The sequence below is a fragment of the Amblyomma maculatum genome, unplaced genomic scaffold (assembly GCF_055883805.1).
Source record: "Amblyomma maculatum isolate TAMU_Amacu unplaced genomic scaffold, ASM5588380v1 scaffold_18, whole genome shotgun sequence".
Lineage (NCBI taxonomy): Eukaryota > Metazoa > Arthropoda > Arachnida > Ixodida > Ixodidae > Amblyomma > Amblyomma maculatum.
This window is the reverse complement of record NW_028146743.1, coordinates 5,689,333-5,707,757: the sequence shown is the minus strand read 5'-3', so window position 1 is coordinate 5,707,757 and position 18,425 is coordinate 5,689,333. Positions and strand designations below refer to the sequence as shown.

At 45.5% G+C, this 18,425-nt stretch overlaps 2 non-coding genes and 1 pseudogene across 2 annotated transcripts; all 3 read left to right on the top strand.

Moving 5' to 3' along the window:
- The first annotated feature begins 11,282 nt into the window (after positions 1-11,282).
- Positions 11,283-16,208, top strand: LOC146171782 (uncharacterized; annotated as a pseudogene).
- On the top strand, positions 16,079-16,150 carry TRNAA-UGC (transfer RNA alanine (anticodon UGC)). Its single transcript has one exon. It is a non-coding gene; the product is annotated as a tRNA-Ala (tRNA).
- A 1,935-nt stretch (positions 16,209-18,143) lies between the features above and the next one.
- TRNAA-UGC (transfer RNA alanine (anticodon UGC)) lies at positions 18,144-18,215 on the top strand. Its single transcript has one exon. It is a non-coding gene; the product is annotated as a tRNA-Ala (tRNA).
- Positions 18,216-18,425: the final 210 nt, after the last annotated feature.

Sequence of the window (18,425 nt, the reverse complement as noted above, 5' to 3'; positions counted from 1 at the left end):
CATAAAGCATTAGAATGGTCTCGTGAGTGTTTACAATGAACATGAAAATGCGTGAATGATTTGTTTTCCCGCTCATTTATTTCCATTTATCGCTGCTTTCATAAACCATCACATTTTATATAATGCACTGTTGCTGCTGCTGGTCCGCACATAGTTTTGGCATGCATGCAAAAGCTAACAACCACGTTCTACTGCAGCTGTACTAAGCAGTCTTGAATTTTAATCCTTACTTCCTTGATGTATTTGGAGGAATAATACCATTTACAAATTGGTGCTGCTCAAAATAATGTAAATATGTCCTCACCCCTCAATGGCGCTGACTTCAGGCTTGGAGTCGACTGCAGCGGCTCCACATCGTGCAGACTTGTGGCTGTGCCATAGAAGCAAGCACAAATGGAAAAAATAAATATTTCTGCACCCATGCGATCTTGGGCTGTTTGCTGGCTCATACACAACAGCATTGTGTATAGTTGGTGCATAACATATTAATTATATATGCACGAGCTAGCTCCCGAGCTACACCTTGTACACTGCAGTAATATACTGAACATAACTGAACTGAACAAGACTGAACATAACAGCGTTTTATAAATTGCTGCAACATGCTCAACAGGAACATTGAAGAAAGTAATATGTGAAGTGTTGTCGCTTACCATCCAGGGAGTTGTCATGATGGCTTTCGTCATCACATGTCTCTCCGGATACTATGTCGTTGAGGAGCTGCTGTGCAGAACTTGCAGGTTCCTTTCATCTGAAAGGGAATAACCATACGATAAAAACCATTGGTAATTAACTGGCCAACATATTGAAGAATCCAATAGAGTAGCTGAAAGTTGTGCCAGGACACTAGCAAAGTACCACAGTGCAGACGCTGTTGTCTGAATTCGCTGCAATGGTCCTTAACAAGTGTCCTTATTTTATTTTCAGGTATTTTTATAACACAGTGAGCAAACTAGCTCAGCCTCTGCAACTTGTAAATGCACGTAGGACTTCTTTTTTTGTATACAAGCTTGCCATAAGGCATATTATAGAAACTCATGTAAATTATTTCGACCAGAATTTGCCCAACAGTATAAAATATCCAGCGCAATTCATTGACACAGCGACACAAGTTCATAAGCCTGGAGCAAAAAAAAAATGTTTGAAAAGATCTCTGGCAATATTTGACTGTGGCATTGCATTCAGCTTACGCTGCTAATGGTGCAAGGCAATTGTCTGACAAGACACAGCAAATCATCTTGGAAACAATTTTCGTTTATTGTGGCTCCTGGCAGCTGTGCACATTTGCATGGACATTTAAAGCAGGTGCGTGACGTGTATTATATTATTCAACTCGAGCAATGCTTAGTAAGAGAAAATGGAGAAATATAATGTATCTAATTTGCACATGAGCGCTTTTTTTTTTTTGCTGTGAAAAAAAAATCATCCACCACCACTCCTATTCGGAGCTCACGCGATCGGGAGGCACCGAGTCACTGCCATTCTGAGCTGCTAAAAAGTGTCGTTTTTGTCACATATGGTAAATAATTGTTCCGCTTGGACCATCCGCTATCTGGTCTGGTCGTCTGAACAGAGGACGTAGTGACTTACTAGAATCAAGCTGTTTTTCTAACGCTGAAGGATTCGCAAAAGCCTTTGCGAACGCCTCCATTTCTTGCAGAGCAGTGGAGCGCTCGTTCACTTTGGAGACCGAGACAGAGACCTCTTTGGGCGACGCCTTCGCCTTGCGCTGTACAGCGCGCGGCTTGTAGCCGCACTCCCGCGCCAGGTCTGCTGCCTCCTGAAGCAGGAGCTCACGCGAGGTGTACTCCTCCTCTGTTCCGGATCTAATTTAGAACAGGTGGATATATCATCATCTTGGCACTGCACGCAAGCGTTGAAGAAGGGAGGTCGAAAGTACTTACCTCCTCAGGTTCTTCATGTCATCTGCCACGAAGTGTAAGAGGATTAGGTCAAACCTTTCCCTTACACTTCGTGGTGTGAACATTTTTCCGGTGGCAGCGCACAAAATGGCCGAAATCTCCAGCCACTTGCAGGCATCCTGAAATGGATCGAGTTCCAAAACACTTTTCAGTATAATAATGTCATCCCCCGCACTGAAGCGATTGCGCGTGATGCTTCTCGGCGCGGGCAATGGCTTCGCAGCACTCGATGACGCCATTCCTTTTTTTTCCTTCGGGATGGCCAGGAAAACTTTGGGACGACGGGAAGCACGTGCTCACGGTAGAACGTCGTGGTCACCAAAGGCCAAAGTATTCGTTGGCTCGGCTTGGCTTCCCTCATCATCTCTCTCTGCCGAAATCTCGTGAGATCTCGCGAGATTACGGCAACCTGGACGTCCGGCGGCATACGTGTCCAGAATACGTCTCCAGCGCCTGTACGTATCGGCAGTTTTCACGCATGAGCAGTAGGCGTCCGATACGTCTACGTCTGTACGTCTCCGGGAGACGTCATACGCCTCCGGTAAGCTAAATCTTGCTCATAAACTGCCAAAGCAGCCTGAACGTCATCGTTGCTAACTTTGTAAAGGTTGAGCTTGACGTCTTGGTTGTTCGGGTTAATCACAAGCCACCAATTCTCTTTGAGTAACAGTTCGCCTTTAGCCAACATATTCTTCATTGCCTCCCCTGTCTTGAAAGTTACTGCCCAAACCTGGTTCATTTGGTACACCCTCAGTGCAATAACGTCCGGGAGGGAGCCCAAATGCCATCTGCGTCTCTGAAATCTTTGAAGAGGAAAGACCGCGCTCCGACATCATCATGCAAAAAGGCTGTTCAAAACTACCTGATCTGATGCTAGTTGTGCCAATATCATTTGATAATCCTGGTCCACATTGCTCAAAATCCTGTTACCGTGGCCCGACATACTTCCATTCTCCGAAGCCTCTCTGCTCTTCGTTGGAGCACGGGGGCTACTGAAGACTGCTCTAAATGCCACACCACACCACGGGGAACAGAATGTGTGCATTCGGTCTATAAACAAGTCTATATTCTGATTCCGAGGCTAAAGGGCAGGGTAGAAGCCGTGGCACAACCAACTCAGAGATTTAAGCGCAGCGGAGTGAGTGCTGTGTTAATCCCCTGTAAGTAAATGAAAAAAAAAGAAAAACAAAGAGGACTACTTCGAGGTGCCAAAGATTGAAACCGGGGCCTTTCACATGCAAAGCGAACGCTCTACCTCTGAGCTAGTGTGCAACTTAAGTTCCAGTGCGCAACTTAAAAAAGAAAGTTTTAGCCGCAACCGGCACTTTCATTCTCTTTACCCTCTTCAGTACATTCCTGCCAGGGCTTCCCCTGTATATGGCCCTATAGATGGGCTCCGGAAGAACAACGTCGCACAAATCTTTTTACAACTTTTTCGTTTTCACAGTTGATATATATTTTTGAAAATCCTGCAGAAAGAAATCGCACACTTTGAGCAACTTCTCTAAAGTAACCCAAAATACCTCCCGTGTAACATTCGACGAGGACACCAAGTCCTCGTTGAACAACATGCCCAGGATCCGCACGCCAGGTACGTGGACGCAGACGAATACAAGCGAGAAGGATTAGTGGCAGTGGCCGTTGCGGCCGCTACCGGCATCAAGACAACGCAGCGAGCGTGTGGTGCACGGACGCCACAGATACCGAGGAGGTTGCCATCGCTCTGGCGTACTCGAAGGCCGAGTGTCGCACCGTGCTCAGCGACTCGGGGAACGGTGTGCGCAACTTTGCCAAGGGCGAGTGTGCGCGCCGGCGGCCGCCATCATCAGTATGCTCCAGCTCTAAGACCGCGGCAACACTATCCGCATCAAGTGGTTCCCGGTGCACGCGGGAGATTGTGCATCCTCACCCAATCACAACGAGACGGCCCATTCGGCGGCGCGAGCGCTTACCTTCCGCGCCCCCAAGAGTGTCCGTTCCGAGTGGTGGTTTGAAACAAAGGACCGAATGACCAGTTACGAGGAAGTGAATAAGTGTTACCGCCTATCTCAACGGACAATGCCGCCGCCTCACCCGGCACTTAGTCGGGAGGAGGCGGTCATCCTAAGACAAATACAAACCGGGTCACTTCTCGCCCCGGCAGTGCTACACGTCCTCCACCCAGACACCTACACCAGTGATATGTGCATTGTATGTCAAGTTGGTCCGGCGGACCAATGGCACATCATGTGGGACTGTGCCAGGTTCCCGACCGAAGCTGCATCCAAGACCTACCCACCGGAACTTCAAAGTGCTGTGCAAAGTGCAGACAATAACATTCAACTATGGGCCGTCCAGCAAGCTCGGGGTGCGCGCGAAAAGCACAAGCCTCACAAACGGGCCAAAATGAGGTAGTGCAGAGTAGGGCATAACCCCATGTCGACGCTTGGCCAGCGTCACGGCGCTTTAAACCGTCGTTTGCCGGCATCTTAACATACATACATACATACATACATACATACATACATACATACATACATACATACATACATACATACATACATACATACATACATACATACATACATACATACATACATACATACATACATACATACATACATACATACATACATACATACATACATACATACATACATACATACATACATACATGCATGCATGCATGCATACATGCATACATACATACATACATACATACATACATACATACATACATACATACATACATACATACATACATACATACATACATACATACATACATACATACATACATACATACATACATACATACATACATACATACATACATACATACATACATACATACATACATACATACATACATACATACATATATACATACATACATACATACATACATACATACATACATACATACATACATACATACATACATACATACATACATATAAGGAATCCAAAGCAGACATTCGCAAGGCTTTACATCGAGTTTTGGTAGAAGAATATGAAATGTAGTGCGAAGAAAGGATAACCGATGGTCGCTTAGGGTAACAAACTGGATTCCAAGGGAAGGAAAGCGTAGCAGCGGACGGTAGAAAGGTAGGTGGGCGGATGAGGTTAAGAAGTTCGCAGGGGTCAAGTGGATGCAGGTAGCACAGAACCGGGTTAAGTGGAGAAATATGGGAGAGGCCTTCGCCCTGCAGTGGGTATAGTCAGGATGATGATGATATGAAATGAATGAGTTGCCACCCTCTTTTCGAACTACTCATGTTGTGCTAATACCGAAAAGTGAGGACCCTGTTAAATTATTGTCAGTGGTGTCTTAGAAACCTATAAGCCTCGCCAACGTCGACTAGAAGGAGTTTCATGAAAGTCTTGGCAAGGAGGATACAAAGTGTAATAAAGCAACAGGTAGGACCCTATCAAACATGTGTCATTAAAGGGCGCACGATCTGCTCGAATGTTCGCATTACTAGAACCGGGTTGGAATGTTGTGATACTTTCGGGAGTCATGTTGCAATGTTGCAGTTAGACCATGCGTAAGCGTTTGACAACGTTTCCCACGAGGTCCTATTGACTATATTAGAATATGTTAATGCATGCAATGTGATATTTGACGGGGTGAAAATGGCCGACAGTGCATGACCCGGCTTAACGTTAACAAGATCATTACTGAAACGGTAGCTGTGCGGTCGTCTGTCAGGCAGGGCAGTCCGCTGTCGCAGTTGCTTTTGGCGTTGTACTTCGAGTCTTTCTGCTTCAGCTTAGTTAATAATGAAAGGATCCGAGGATTCACACTGGGAAAAACCGAGGTGAACATCTTAGCGTATGCGGATGATGTCGCAGTATTTTGTGAAAATAAAGAAAGCGTAAACGAAGAGGTGCGAGTAGCGGGAGAATTGTGTGCGAAAATGGGTTGCCAAATCAACTGGGATAAGTCTGCTGGATTTTGGCATGGAAATTGGAATGAAACCCCTGAACTATTTGCGAACATGCAATGGACAGCCCTGCCACTAAACTACCTTGTCGTGTCCCTAGAGCACTACAAGGGAACTGAAGCGTACTGGAATGAGGAAGCGGACCGAGCCAAGGGAAAAACGCAAGGATGGAAAGGTTGCAATCTCTCGATATTTGCACGTGCAACAGTATGCAACATATTTATTGTAGCCAAACTGGTGTATGTTTTACAGTTCCTGTTCATGATCTGCAGAAAGTTCACCGAGTAATTGCAGTGTTCATTTGGGGCGGAAAATGGGAAAGGACCAGCCGCACAAATTCGTTTCATTCTGTTCGCAACGGCGGTTTAGGTCTCTGCCACCTTTTTGTTAAACAACTTGTATCACGCTTTCTTTTCTTCAGAGATCAGATGTGCCCATTTCTGCGCACAGTGATGCAAACCCGCTGGGCGACAGCACTGCCAGAGTTTATTGTGTCAGCCTGTGAATATAGGCGCTGTGGCGTATTCGAGTTCTGGCGTGAAGTTCTAATCGCATTCTGAATAATAAAGTGCGTTTTTCAATGGAGTACCTCAGCTCTGTGAGCAGGAAACTCCAGTGTAAAGAACTTCTCATATCAGTCGCAGCATCTATGTACAGAACCATATACAATGGAGGCCCCGGGCATGACGTTTTGGAGAGAGTAAAAAAATATTGAGTATTAAACCAAGTATGAAAACCTTTTTCTTTAAATTGCATACAAATACTCTTCCAGTCAAGACATGGCTGGTAGAAAACACGCATTTTTGTGCCTTGGAAGGTAATTGTTTGTTATGCAAGACGCCAGAGACAATAAAAGGGGTGTAGCTTAGGTTCCGGGTTTTTGGAGAAAAAGGGGTTATTCATACCCTGGGAATCCCACTGTTTAATGTGCATGAAGCCAGAAACCATAGACCATGTTTATTTACACTGCTGGGAAGGTCTATATTTTTGGGATGCATTGCAAATAACGCTAATGAAAGATTTTCCGCTAGACCCGCATGGCATTCCGTACTTATGAGTAGAAAGTGAGGAGGGGTACCATTTGATTTAATTATGCTCATGGGCCTCTACTGTATATGGCGCTCAAGAATGGCGAATTCATTGCTATAAAGATGCATGGCCTGCCAGAATTTATTTTCGGGAAAGCGTGGGCAGGTATTTGGCAATCCAGAAAGCTGCAGCAGAACTTCCCGAGTGGCTCTCAAGCCTAGAGGCTTTGTTGTGTATGCGTGCATTTTAGTGTGTCTTATGTAAATAGCGTATGTAAATTGCATTTGAGTGGTTTTTGTTGATTTTGTTTCCATGAAATGAAATTTGTCAAGACCAGGCAATAAAGAAAAAAAAGGAGGGTGTAGCTCAGAGGTAATGCGTTCGCTTTGCATGTGGAAGGCCCCGCGTTCAATCCCCGGCACCTTCAAGTAGTCCGCATTTCTGGCTTTATTTTCATTTTTTCCATTTACTTACAGGTTATTAACACGACATTCACTCCGCTCCAGCTAATCGTCTGAGTTGGTTGTGCCACTGCTCTACTCTGCCCTTCAGCATCCGAATCAGATTATAGACTTGTTTATGGACCGAATGCACACATTCTGTCCGCCGTGATTTGATGTCGCATTTAGAGCAGTCTTCAGTAGTCCCCATGCTCTACAACGAGCAGAGATGCTTCATGGAATGGAAGCACTGTTGCTAGTAAGGCAACTATAATGAATCACGCCGCCTGAGGTGAAGGTGGTGTGGCTTTTTAACCTATGCTCTGTTTGACGCGTATGATTTTCTGCGGGTAATATGAGGTTTAAAAGACGGTGACCAAAAACAAAAGAACAGGGTGGTGTAGAATAGAGGTAAACGTTCTGTGTCCCCTCTAAGCTGGTGGTAAGCTCTAAGTTGGTGAATTCAACTGCGTATGCACGACCATACGCATCTGTAATATGTGAATATTACAGATCCACGCACCAAACTCTTCCCACCCCGTACAAAGGGCTGGGGAAGGCTAATGAGCGGGTGCTCCTGCGCCTGCTCACCAATACAATGTTGTGCCCGGCTACTCTAAAACATTTTGATCAGTAATTCGGCGGGCTGTGCTCGCACTGTGGGGAGGTATCTGACACCTACCACATGGTGTGGGCCTGCCAGAAAAACCCATCTTTGCCCCCTATCCCCAACCCCACCCGAGAGAACTGGGAGGCGACCTTGTCCGGCTGCTGCACCCTAGAGGCCCAAAAGGTCTTAACGCAGGGCGCCCGGGCTTTCACCACCCGGGCGGGGGTGGTGGTGTTTTCACCACCACCACCGAGATAAGACTAATACTACGCCTTTCCGAGATGCGAGTACTGCCTGTTTGAGTGACATACTTGAGCAATGCCATCATGATGATGTGGGCGATTGCATCGGAAACGCTACTGGAGCGCTTCTGCCTCATTTCCAGCGAAGAAGCCACACACGTTTGGATAGGGCATACGTATCTGCTGAACTAATACCATACTGCTGTGAATACCGCGTACAACCAGTACCGTTTAGTGACAACTGTATTGTTGTCTTTGGGATTGGAAAACTAAATGGAAAACGAAACGAATTTGTATGGGAAAATTGGAAACTTAATGAGAGGCTTCTGAAAGACGACAATTTTGTGGAAGAAGAAGTGTCACCTTTAAATGAGATGCAAATTGCCAGCAATAAATCTCAAGGGGAAAAATGGGAAAGGTTTAAACAGGAAATAAAGATGAATGCGAGTGAACGATCGAGTGCCATAAAACAACAAGAAAAAGTAAAAGAAAAGGCGCTTAGAAACGACCTCACGTTTCTACTGACGCAAGAGTGTAAGCAGCCGGGCTTGTGCATGGAAGAAATCCGCTCCGTCAAGGACATTGGCGACAATAGATACGGAGAGCTAGCAAGGTGCGATGGGGAGGGCGAGGACACAGCGCGTGTTAGCGGGCGAAATGCCCACAAAACGTGCTCTTGGATTAGAAAAGAAGCACGCCAGCAAGAATGACATATCAAAAATAGAATAGAAAGGTGCAGTCTGTTCAGATAAACCGAATACAGAGAGGGCCTTTTATGAATACTACAGCGGACGTTTTAGTCACACAGAAGGTAAAATCGAACGAATCAAGTCCAGTTTCCTTTCTCTTATGCCAAGGCTGGATGACGAAACAAAATACGTTTAGAGCTGCCAATCTTCGAAGGAGAAGTAAATAAAGCCATAGAAGACCTCAGCCCTGGAAAGTCTCCAGGACCATATGGGCTTGCAGCCGCCCTTTATAAGGAATTCAAAGACGATTTCGCCCCAGTTTTGACTGCATTAATTAATAAGCTCTATGACAAGGATGTGCTTCCCCGTCTTTTCTAACAGCCCATACAATTTTAATACCAAAAAACGTTGACGAAGCCAAGCTTCAACAAGTTACCGCTTACAGACCAATATGCCTGCCAACACAGATTATAAAATCTTCATGAAAATTCTAGCTAAAAGGCTTGAAACTGTAATTTAAGAATTAATAGGACCGCATCAGACCTGCGGCATTAAAGGCCGAAACACATATACTAACATCCACAAGGCATAGTCTGTGCTGGAGTGTTGCGACGCCTTGCATGAGAGCGTTGCCATGGACCAGCTTGACCTAGAGAAAGCTTTCGACAAGGTGCCGAATGCAATTCGGCACCTTGTCGAAAGCTTTTTATCAAATTCAGAGCATGCAAATGTGGGCTCAGTTATTTGCAAAGGAGTCGCAATGGCGTACAGAGGGTGCACGACGCGCCTGATAGTAAATAGAAGGTGGGTGAGCGCATCCAAGTGCAGCGCTCTCTACGTCAAGGCTGCCCCCTGTCGCCATTGCTTTTCTGCTTGTATATTGAACCGTTTTGTCTGAGCATTATCGAGAGCAGCAGTATCCGAGGTTTTCATTTGCAAGTAGCTGAGGTCCGCATACTCGCGTATGCCGATGACATTGCCGTCTTCTACACCGACTACGAAAGCATTCGCAGTGTTGTCAAATTGGTGAAGGACTTTGTTCTGTGAGTGGTAGTGCTGTGAACTGGAATAAGTGTCTGGGTTTCTGGCATGGAGAGTGGTACATAACACCTGCGAATATCGTCAACATGCCTTGGGTAACAACCCCAGAGAAGTATTTAGGAGTGCAACTGGAAAACTACCGAGACAGGGAGTCATAATGGAACCAGCAGGTTTTAGAAGTACGTGAGAAGGCCGATAGACTAAAAGAATTCGGTTGGTCTAAGTTTGCACGTGATACGCTTTGTAATTTATTTTTTGCTACCAAGATATGAAACGTGTTACAAGTATTGCATTGTTCTCGTGTGAATGTGCAGATTTTTCACCCTGTGTTTGCCATGATTGTGTGGGGAGAGCGCAACCGCCGAACCAGCTTGTTTCATCGCGTCCGCTTTGGAGGAGTTGGATTGGCGCATTTGCATTTGCGCCAAATGGTTAACCGTTTTATGTTCTTTCGAGATACAAAGGACCAATTTTTAGGAACTGTGCGTCAGTTTAGATTGAACATAGTGCTACCAAACTTTGTTGTAAGTTCGGCGAGCATGCAAGGGAGGAATTTCGGAATCCTTAAAAAAGTGTACATGTCTTGTCGTGTATTGCAAGCCCGTTTTTCGTTTGGATATTTATCAACTGTGAAAGGAAAGAAACTGTACAATTACATGTGCAATGTATTTCTCCCGATCCCATTGTACAGATCGTTGTACTGTGCAGGTCCATAGAAGTCAGTCTTTAAAAAAGTACGGCTGTACCAGGGGGAACAAAAACGTTCTTTTTCAAGCTCCATAGCAATACACTAGAAGTTAAAACTTATTTAGAAATGAAAGGTTTTTTTGTACCTTGGCGAAATCACTGTGTTATATGCCGCAAACCGGAAACTAACGAACACGCTTTCTTAGACTGTTGAGAAGCCTTTTTCTTCTGGGACATTCTACAATGAACATATAAAAAAGACCTACCCGTGGATGAATTCGGAATTCGATTTTTACCAATTGAAGATGATGATGGGGTACCGCTGGATATGATCATACTATTGGGCCTGCACCGTATCTGGCGATACAGAATGGCTTTCAGGCATGCAGACGTTGATGCGAGGAAAATACGGTAGTATTTTCGCGAAGCCGTTGCGAGTGTTATTGAAGTTCTCAAGACACAAGACGAAGTGCCTGAGTGGCTTCAGAGAATGGAAGTGTTGCTGCAAATGACTGATTTGTAATGGATCATGCAGCCCAAATTGACTGGTTTTTATCCATGTTGTGTATTTGTCGCGTAATATTTTCTCTGTGTGTGTGTGTGTGTATGTGTCGAGTAGTGTTCTTTATGTGTAAAATCTGATAATAAATTAGGCACTGCAAAGAAACAAAGGGGGTGTAGCTCGAACGTTTCACGATGCTCTCCGCTACAAAGGTTCAATCGGCCTCAGGCCGAGGTACTGCTCAGGTTAATGCCAGCAGTAATTATTACCGTGTTGTCCTTCCCCGTTTCCCAACTGGTAAGCTTGTCGTCGATTCTGTTTTTCTGCATGCTGACCTCGCCGGTCGCCCCTACCGTGCCCAAGACTTCAGAGACGCCCTTCGGAACGTGGTGGATTTGGAAGAAATAAGCTCTATCGGACAATTTCAAATGTCGCATGTCTGGATGGTTACATGTAAATCGGCGCAGTCTAAAGCAAAACTAGTCTCATGTGGAGATTTATTAGTTAAGAACCGTCACTGTGTTGTTGTGGATCCAGAACCGAAGGAGATAAAGGCGAAACTTCTCTGGCTGCCTGAACGCTTGGATGACTCCTTTATTTGTGAAGCTCTACAGCTTATGGCAAAGTCACCTTGATTTCGAGGGAAAACTGGAAAGTTGCCGATATGGAACAGATGAAGACGCTCAGCCGAGAGGTGACTTTGACTCTTGCCGAAGGGGTTAGCATTGGTGACGTTCCACATCAGCTAACTGTGTGTGGAGTGCAGAGCCTCGTTTTGATACCTGGCCGACCACCTCTCTGTCTCCGCTGCAACCGTGTAGGACACATTCGTCGGCACTGCCGTACGCCGCGTTGCGAAGATTGCCGGCGTTTCGGCCACACAGCAGAGGAGTGTGTGGTTACGTACGCGGACAAGCTTCGACACCGAGTACGGCCTCCTGACGAAGCATTACGGGAGCACATCATGGACGCGTCTGAGATAATTGATGCGTCTGGCGACCTTCCTGTCGGCGTTGTGGCCGAGTCCTCAAGTGCTACTCCACGTAATACTGAGAAACAAAATACTGCTCATGCGTCCGAGGGTAATGTGAACAACTCAGCGTCTCAGGCCTTGGACGAGATGTCGTGTCAAGCTTCGGACAAGGAGCCAACCGCAGACGATCCACCAATCGTTCCCGAACACCCAGCGGATGTCACCGCGGATATTGTGACCCCTGTGGCCGTTGCTGTGCAACAATGTCCAGACCAGAGCCAAGTTCCTGTGGCTGACGGGCTCGCGGCTGCCGACGAGCCGGTCTTGAAACGCCGTGCATCATGTGCCTCCGAGTCCAGTGAGTAGGACGATCAAGCTGGCAACAAGCATCGTCGTCGCGGTCGAGCGTCGAAGCACAAAGGGGAGTGCCGGCGTTCGCGGTAGAGGAGGCCTGGCGGTGGTTCGGAGGCGGATTCGCCGTCTTCCGAGAGGCAAATGGAATTGTAGACAAAATATGTGCTGTCACCATGGCGGTCTCTGAAGAGATAGTGCTTGCAACTCTCAATGTACGGGGTCTTAGGTCTCGCCAGAGACAGATGCAACTTCGCCGACTTTTGCACAGCAGGCGTCTAGATATTGTGGCAGTCCAAGAGACGAAGATAGAGAGAGAGGAGGAAACCGAGAGGGCGTTACAGCCCTTTTTGGCAGATTTTAATGTCATTGTTGCGCATGCTGTGGGCTTGTCGGCAGGTTGTTTTCTGTTTCTGCGAAAGACGCTGCCTTGTACTGGCCTAACTTATAATATCGACGCCGAGGGTCGGTTGATATGTTGCGGTCTTCTACTCTTTAGGAAGCCATGGCGGATAATTAATGTTTATGCTCTTAATACTGTGACACAGCGCATGTTTTTTTGAACACATAGCCAGCTTACTTGACTGTGACCGACATCTTGTGCTAATGGGTGACTTCAACTGTGTTTGCAACCCCATAGATCGTTCTAGTCCAGACGCACGCAGTGACAGGAGTGGGGAACTTTTGTTCCGTGTTACAGAAGATGCGAGACTGGTTGATACAGGGGCATTCTGCCGTGCTTTTAGATCATTCACCCACATTCAGGGGCATTCTCACGCTCGTCTAGACCGGATCTATGCATCTTGTACATTAGTTTCCCGCTGGCTTGTTTGCGAAACTATACCGGTTTCGTTTTCTGATCATAGCATGGTAGTAGCCCGGCTCGGCGGCAATGACCATTCAAAGTTTAGGCCGCAGTGGGAACTTTCGAAGTTAAACTCATCGCTGGTAAATGATCAAGAATTTATCATTCGTGTGCGCTCACAGCTCCAATCATGTTTTTCCAGAAATCTACCATTGTTCGCCGCTTGGGAAATGTTCAAGCAGGAAGTACGTGCGATAGCAATTGAACTTGGCTCAATTAAATCTTTCTACAGAAAACATCAGGAGGAGACACTTAACAAAAACTTGTGTAACCTGTATGAGCTAGAAAGTGAATCCCCTGGATCATATACGGACGAAATTGCTAGTGTCAAAAGTCAGTTACAAAGGCATGATGCGGAACGATACAGGGGTGCCTTAATTCGATCTCGTGTCAAGCGTGCTTTGCACTGCGAACGGCCGACGCGGCAAGCTTTGCTTGATGAACGTCATCATGCGACTGCAAAGCTTATTCCGGGAATTATGCGTAATGGCACATTGGTTACGAGTACGAATGAGGTTACGTCCGCATTCGTGGATTATTACTCGATGTTGTTTAGTGCTACTCCTCCTGTAAGAAATTCTAACATCTCGCGTTTCACATCCCTGGTGAGCCCTTTATCAGAAGATGATTGTTCTGTAATTAGTAGCTCTTTCACGCAGCAAGAGGTAGAAGTGGCAATTGATCAATTACCTCTCTCAAAAACGCCTGGTCCTGATGGCATTTCCTCTGAATTTTACAAAGCTTTTAAAACTGTTCTTGTTCCTATCCTGCTAGATGTCTTAGCGATAAGTTTTGATCTAGAAGCCCTTCCCGAGACTTTTACAAAATGCCACACAGTCCTAATTCCAAAGAGTACTGATGAAGAAAAATTACGCTCAGTAGAAGGCTATAGACCAATCACACTGGCAAATGTGGATTACAAGATTTTCGCCAAAATTTTATCAAATCGCCTACAGTTCGCAATGTCGGTTCTCATTGGCCCTCACCAGACGTGCGGCTTGAGGGGCCGAGCCATACAAAGTAATGTACATATTGCGCGCACAGTCCTCGAATCATGCTCCTGCTCTCACGATCAGGTTGCTTTACTTCAGGTCGACCTCGCAAAAGCATTTGATCGAGTTCGTCATTCTTTCCTGTTTTCTCTTCTGGAACGAGCGAACGTTGGTTCTGTAGTACTGAAGGGGGTGCAACTTTGCTATAGCAATTGTTCGACTCGCCTAATTGTAAATGGCCACCTATCAAACCCCATACCAATCAACTCTTCTGTGAAGCAAGGCTGTCCGATGTCTCCACTGATTTTTGCTCTTTACTTGGAACCACTTTGTCAGAGTGTTTTACATAACAGTAGTATCCATGGCTTCCCTCTCCTTGGAAATGAGGTTAAAGTGCTTGCATATGCGGATGATCTTGCGTTTTTCTGCACTGACAAACCAAGCATAGAAAAAGTTATATCCAGCATAAAAGAATTTGGCGTTGTTTCTGGTGCTCAGATGAATCACTCCAAGAGTTCCAGCCTTTGGTTTGGTTCGTGGGGCTCAACACCACCCCTATATGCAGGAATTGAATGGTCATGTGTGCCACCTAAATATCTAGGCGTTCCACTGCATGCATTTAAGTCAAGTTCAAATTACTGGAAAGAGCACGTTCCAGTAGTCCAGCGTTATGCTAATACAATTGTCCCCTATCGGCTTTCAATATTCGGTCGGGCTCAGGCCTGCAACATGTTTTTGGCGACAAAACTTTATTATGTGCTTCAGGTCCTCCACTGTGCTAGGCATTACATCCAGCGCTTTCACCGAATATTTGCGGCGTTTATTTGGTCATCCAATTTTGAACCGATTCGGCGTGATAACCTATTCAGACCTGTTTGTGCAGGGGGGCTCGGCTTAGTGCATCTGTATGTAAGGCAGTTAGTTGCCCGTTTCTTCTTTTTTCGTGATTGTTCACATCCGATTATTAGAGCATTCCTACAAGTTAATTTCATGAATCTGCTTCCCTACTTAGTGGTTTCTTCAGATTTTACTGATCGCCCGCAGTTACTAGGATTTATGCAGGAAGTTTATGCTTCGATGAGGTTTTTGACAGTACGATTCTCGAATGAGTACTTATATTCTGTTTCGCGCAAGATACTATACAAGGATTTGGTAGCAATGCTTTTTCCGCCACCACTGTATCGTTCTTTATACTTTGGCTTTAAGGGTCATGATGTGTTAAAAAGGGTGCGCAAAATGCAGATTTCTCCTTGCACGAAAACATTTTTCTTTAAATTACACACCGAAGCTCTACCTGTTAACACATGGCTCCATAGAAAAAATATTTTTGTATCTTCTGTAAACTGCCGTCTGTGTGATCTGCCCGAAACTATTGAGCACTGTTTCATTATTTGCAAAGAAGCAATTCTTTTTTGGGATGTGCTGCAAAGAACTCTAAAGAAAGACTTTGTTCTAAATCCGTACAGTGTGCGGTATCTTGCTGTTACACAATCTGATTACGAACCATATGACATGTTTTTCCTTATTGGACTTCATAGCTTGTGGAAGACACCCATGTCGGATCGCAACGCCGAACCTGTTGTCCCACCTAGACTCTATTTTAGCAGAATGATGCTGCAACTGAAGGACACTTATGATGAAAATGACTTTCAACCTGATTGGTTTCCGCTGGTGACACGGTGCTTATTTTTGCCTGCCTTTTAAAAAGTTGTCTTCTGTTGTGCATCTCAGCAATGGCTGAATGAATTGTAAATAGTCTGTGTACATAACCCTTTTTGTGTAATAAATACCATGTAAGAATAAAAAAATGTTGGTGTAGCTCAGAGGTAGAGCGTTCGCTTTGCATGTGAAAGGCCCCGGGTTCAATCCCCGGCACCTCCAAGTAGTCGAACATTTTTGTTTTTATTTTCGTTCCTTCCATTTACTCACAGGTGATTAACCCAGACTCCGCCGCGCTTAAATGTCTGAGTTAGTTGTACCAATGCTTCTACCCTCCCCTTCATCTTCGGAATCAGATTATAGACTTGTTTAGTGTTTCATCTAAGATTTTACCAATTTTTTAAAAATAGGAAAATTTAGTTTTATTGTAGATTCTTCTTTTAGATGTTGTATTAAGAGTAGAGAAAAATCAGGAGCATTAAAGGGTACTAATTAGCTTAATAATTAACTAAGATTACCTAATTAACTTTTTATTTATACCAGTTAGGAGCTGCTTTCAAATTGCAACAGTGAGCTACCGGTGTGAGAATTCCAAATAGTATTTTAAACGACAAGAAACGCGCATTTCTTAAGGACTGCAGCGCTGGCAATTCTGGCCGCTTTCGACGCACGAAAACGAAACCTAGCAGTCGAGGCGCGCACTTATGCACGCCCATGAGTGACGCAGCCGTGACGTCACCGAGAGAAACCAGCCGTCTGGAGGCGGCCGCTGCAGCCCGCGAAATACGCGCCTGGAGCTGCGTCATGGTCTGGTAGGATCTTGAGATATCACCAACGCATTGCGGGCGAAGCTTGTCATGGGGCGGGCGTAGCGCTGATGGAATGGGCAAATCAGCCCTCCCTCTTGACTACAAGCTTTGGCTCCCAGAGTATGAAATAAAAAGAAAAGCAGTTCATGCACAGATATCGCACCACTGGATGTGATAACGCAGCACCAGACGAGTATTTCACGAGCGGCAGAAGCCGCCTTCAGATGGCTTGATTCGCCCGGCGACGTCACGACTGCGTCACTTGTGGGCGCGTACAATTCCGCGCTTCGTCTGCTAGATTTCGTTTTCGTGCGTCGAAAGTGGCCAGAATTGCCAGTGCTGCAGCCCTTAAGAAATGCACGTTTCTTGTCGTTTAAAATACCATTTGGCAATCTTACACCGGTAGCTCACAGTTGCAATTTGAAAGTAGCTTCTAGCTGGTATAAAGAAAAAGGTAATTAGTTATTCTTAGTTAATTATTAAGCTAATTAGTACGCTTTAGTGCTCCTGATTTTTCTCTACTCTTAATACAACAGCTAAAAGAAGAATCGACAATAAAACTTAATTTTCCTATTTTTAAAAAGTAGGCAAAATTTTAGATGAAACACCCTAGAACGAATGCACACATTCTGTACGCCATGGTCTAATAGGGCATTTAGAGCAGTCTTCAGTGCCCCCATGCTCTACAACGAGCAGAGAGACTTCAGAGAACAGAACACTGTTGCAAGTGAAGGCATTTTAAGGAATCACGCCGCCTGAGGTGAAGGTGGTGTGGCTTTTTAACCCATGTTCTGTGTTTGTCGCGTAATTTTTTCTCCATGTAATAAAAGGTGTTAAACTCGGCCACATTCTGTGTGTGTGTGTGTGTGTGTGTGTGTGTGTGTGTGTGTGTGTGTGTGTGTGTGTGTGTGTGTGTGTGTGTGTGTGTGTGTGTGTGTGTGTGTGTGTGTGTGTGTGTGTGTGTGTGTGTGTGTGTGTGTGTGTGTGTGTGTGTGTGTGTGTGTGTGTGTGTGTGTGTGTGTGTGTGTGTGTGTGTGTGTGTGTGTGTGTGTGTGTGTGTGTGTGTGTGTGTGTGTGTGTGTGTGTGTGTGTGTGTGTGTGTGTGTGTGTGTGTGTGTGTATGTGTGTGTGTGTGTGTGTGTGTGTGTGTGTGTGTGTGTGTGTGCGTGCGTGCGTGCGTGCGTGCGTGCGTGCGTGCGTGTGTGTGTGTGTGTGTGTGTGTGTGTGTGTGTGTGTGTGTGTGTGTGTGCGTGCGTGCGTGCGTGCGTGCGTGCGTGCGTGTGTGTGTGTGTGTGTGTGTGCGCGCGTGTGCGTGTATGTGTGTGCGTGCGTGTGTGTGTGAGTGTGTGTGGTAATGTCCTTTGTGTTTAAATGTGATAATAAATTAGGCAACATTGAAAAACATTGGGGGTGTAGCTCAGAGGTAGAGCGTTCGCTTTGCATGTGAAAGGCCCCGGGTTCAATCCCCGGCACCTCCAAGTAGTCGAACATTTTTGTTTTTATTTTCGTTCCTTCCATTTACACACAGGTGATTAACCCAGACTCCGCCGCGCTTAAATGTCTGAGTTAGTTGTACCAATGCTTCTACCCTCCCCTTCATCTTCGGAATCAGATTATAGACTTGTTTAGTCTTTCATCTAAGATTTTACCAATTCTTTAAAAATAGGAAAATTTAGTTTTATTGTAGA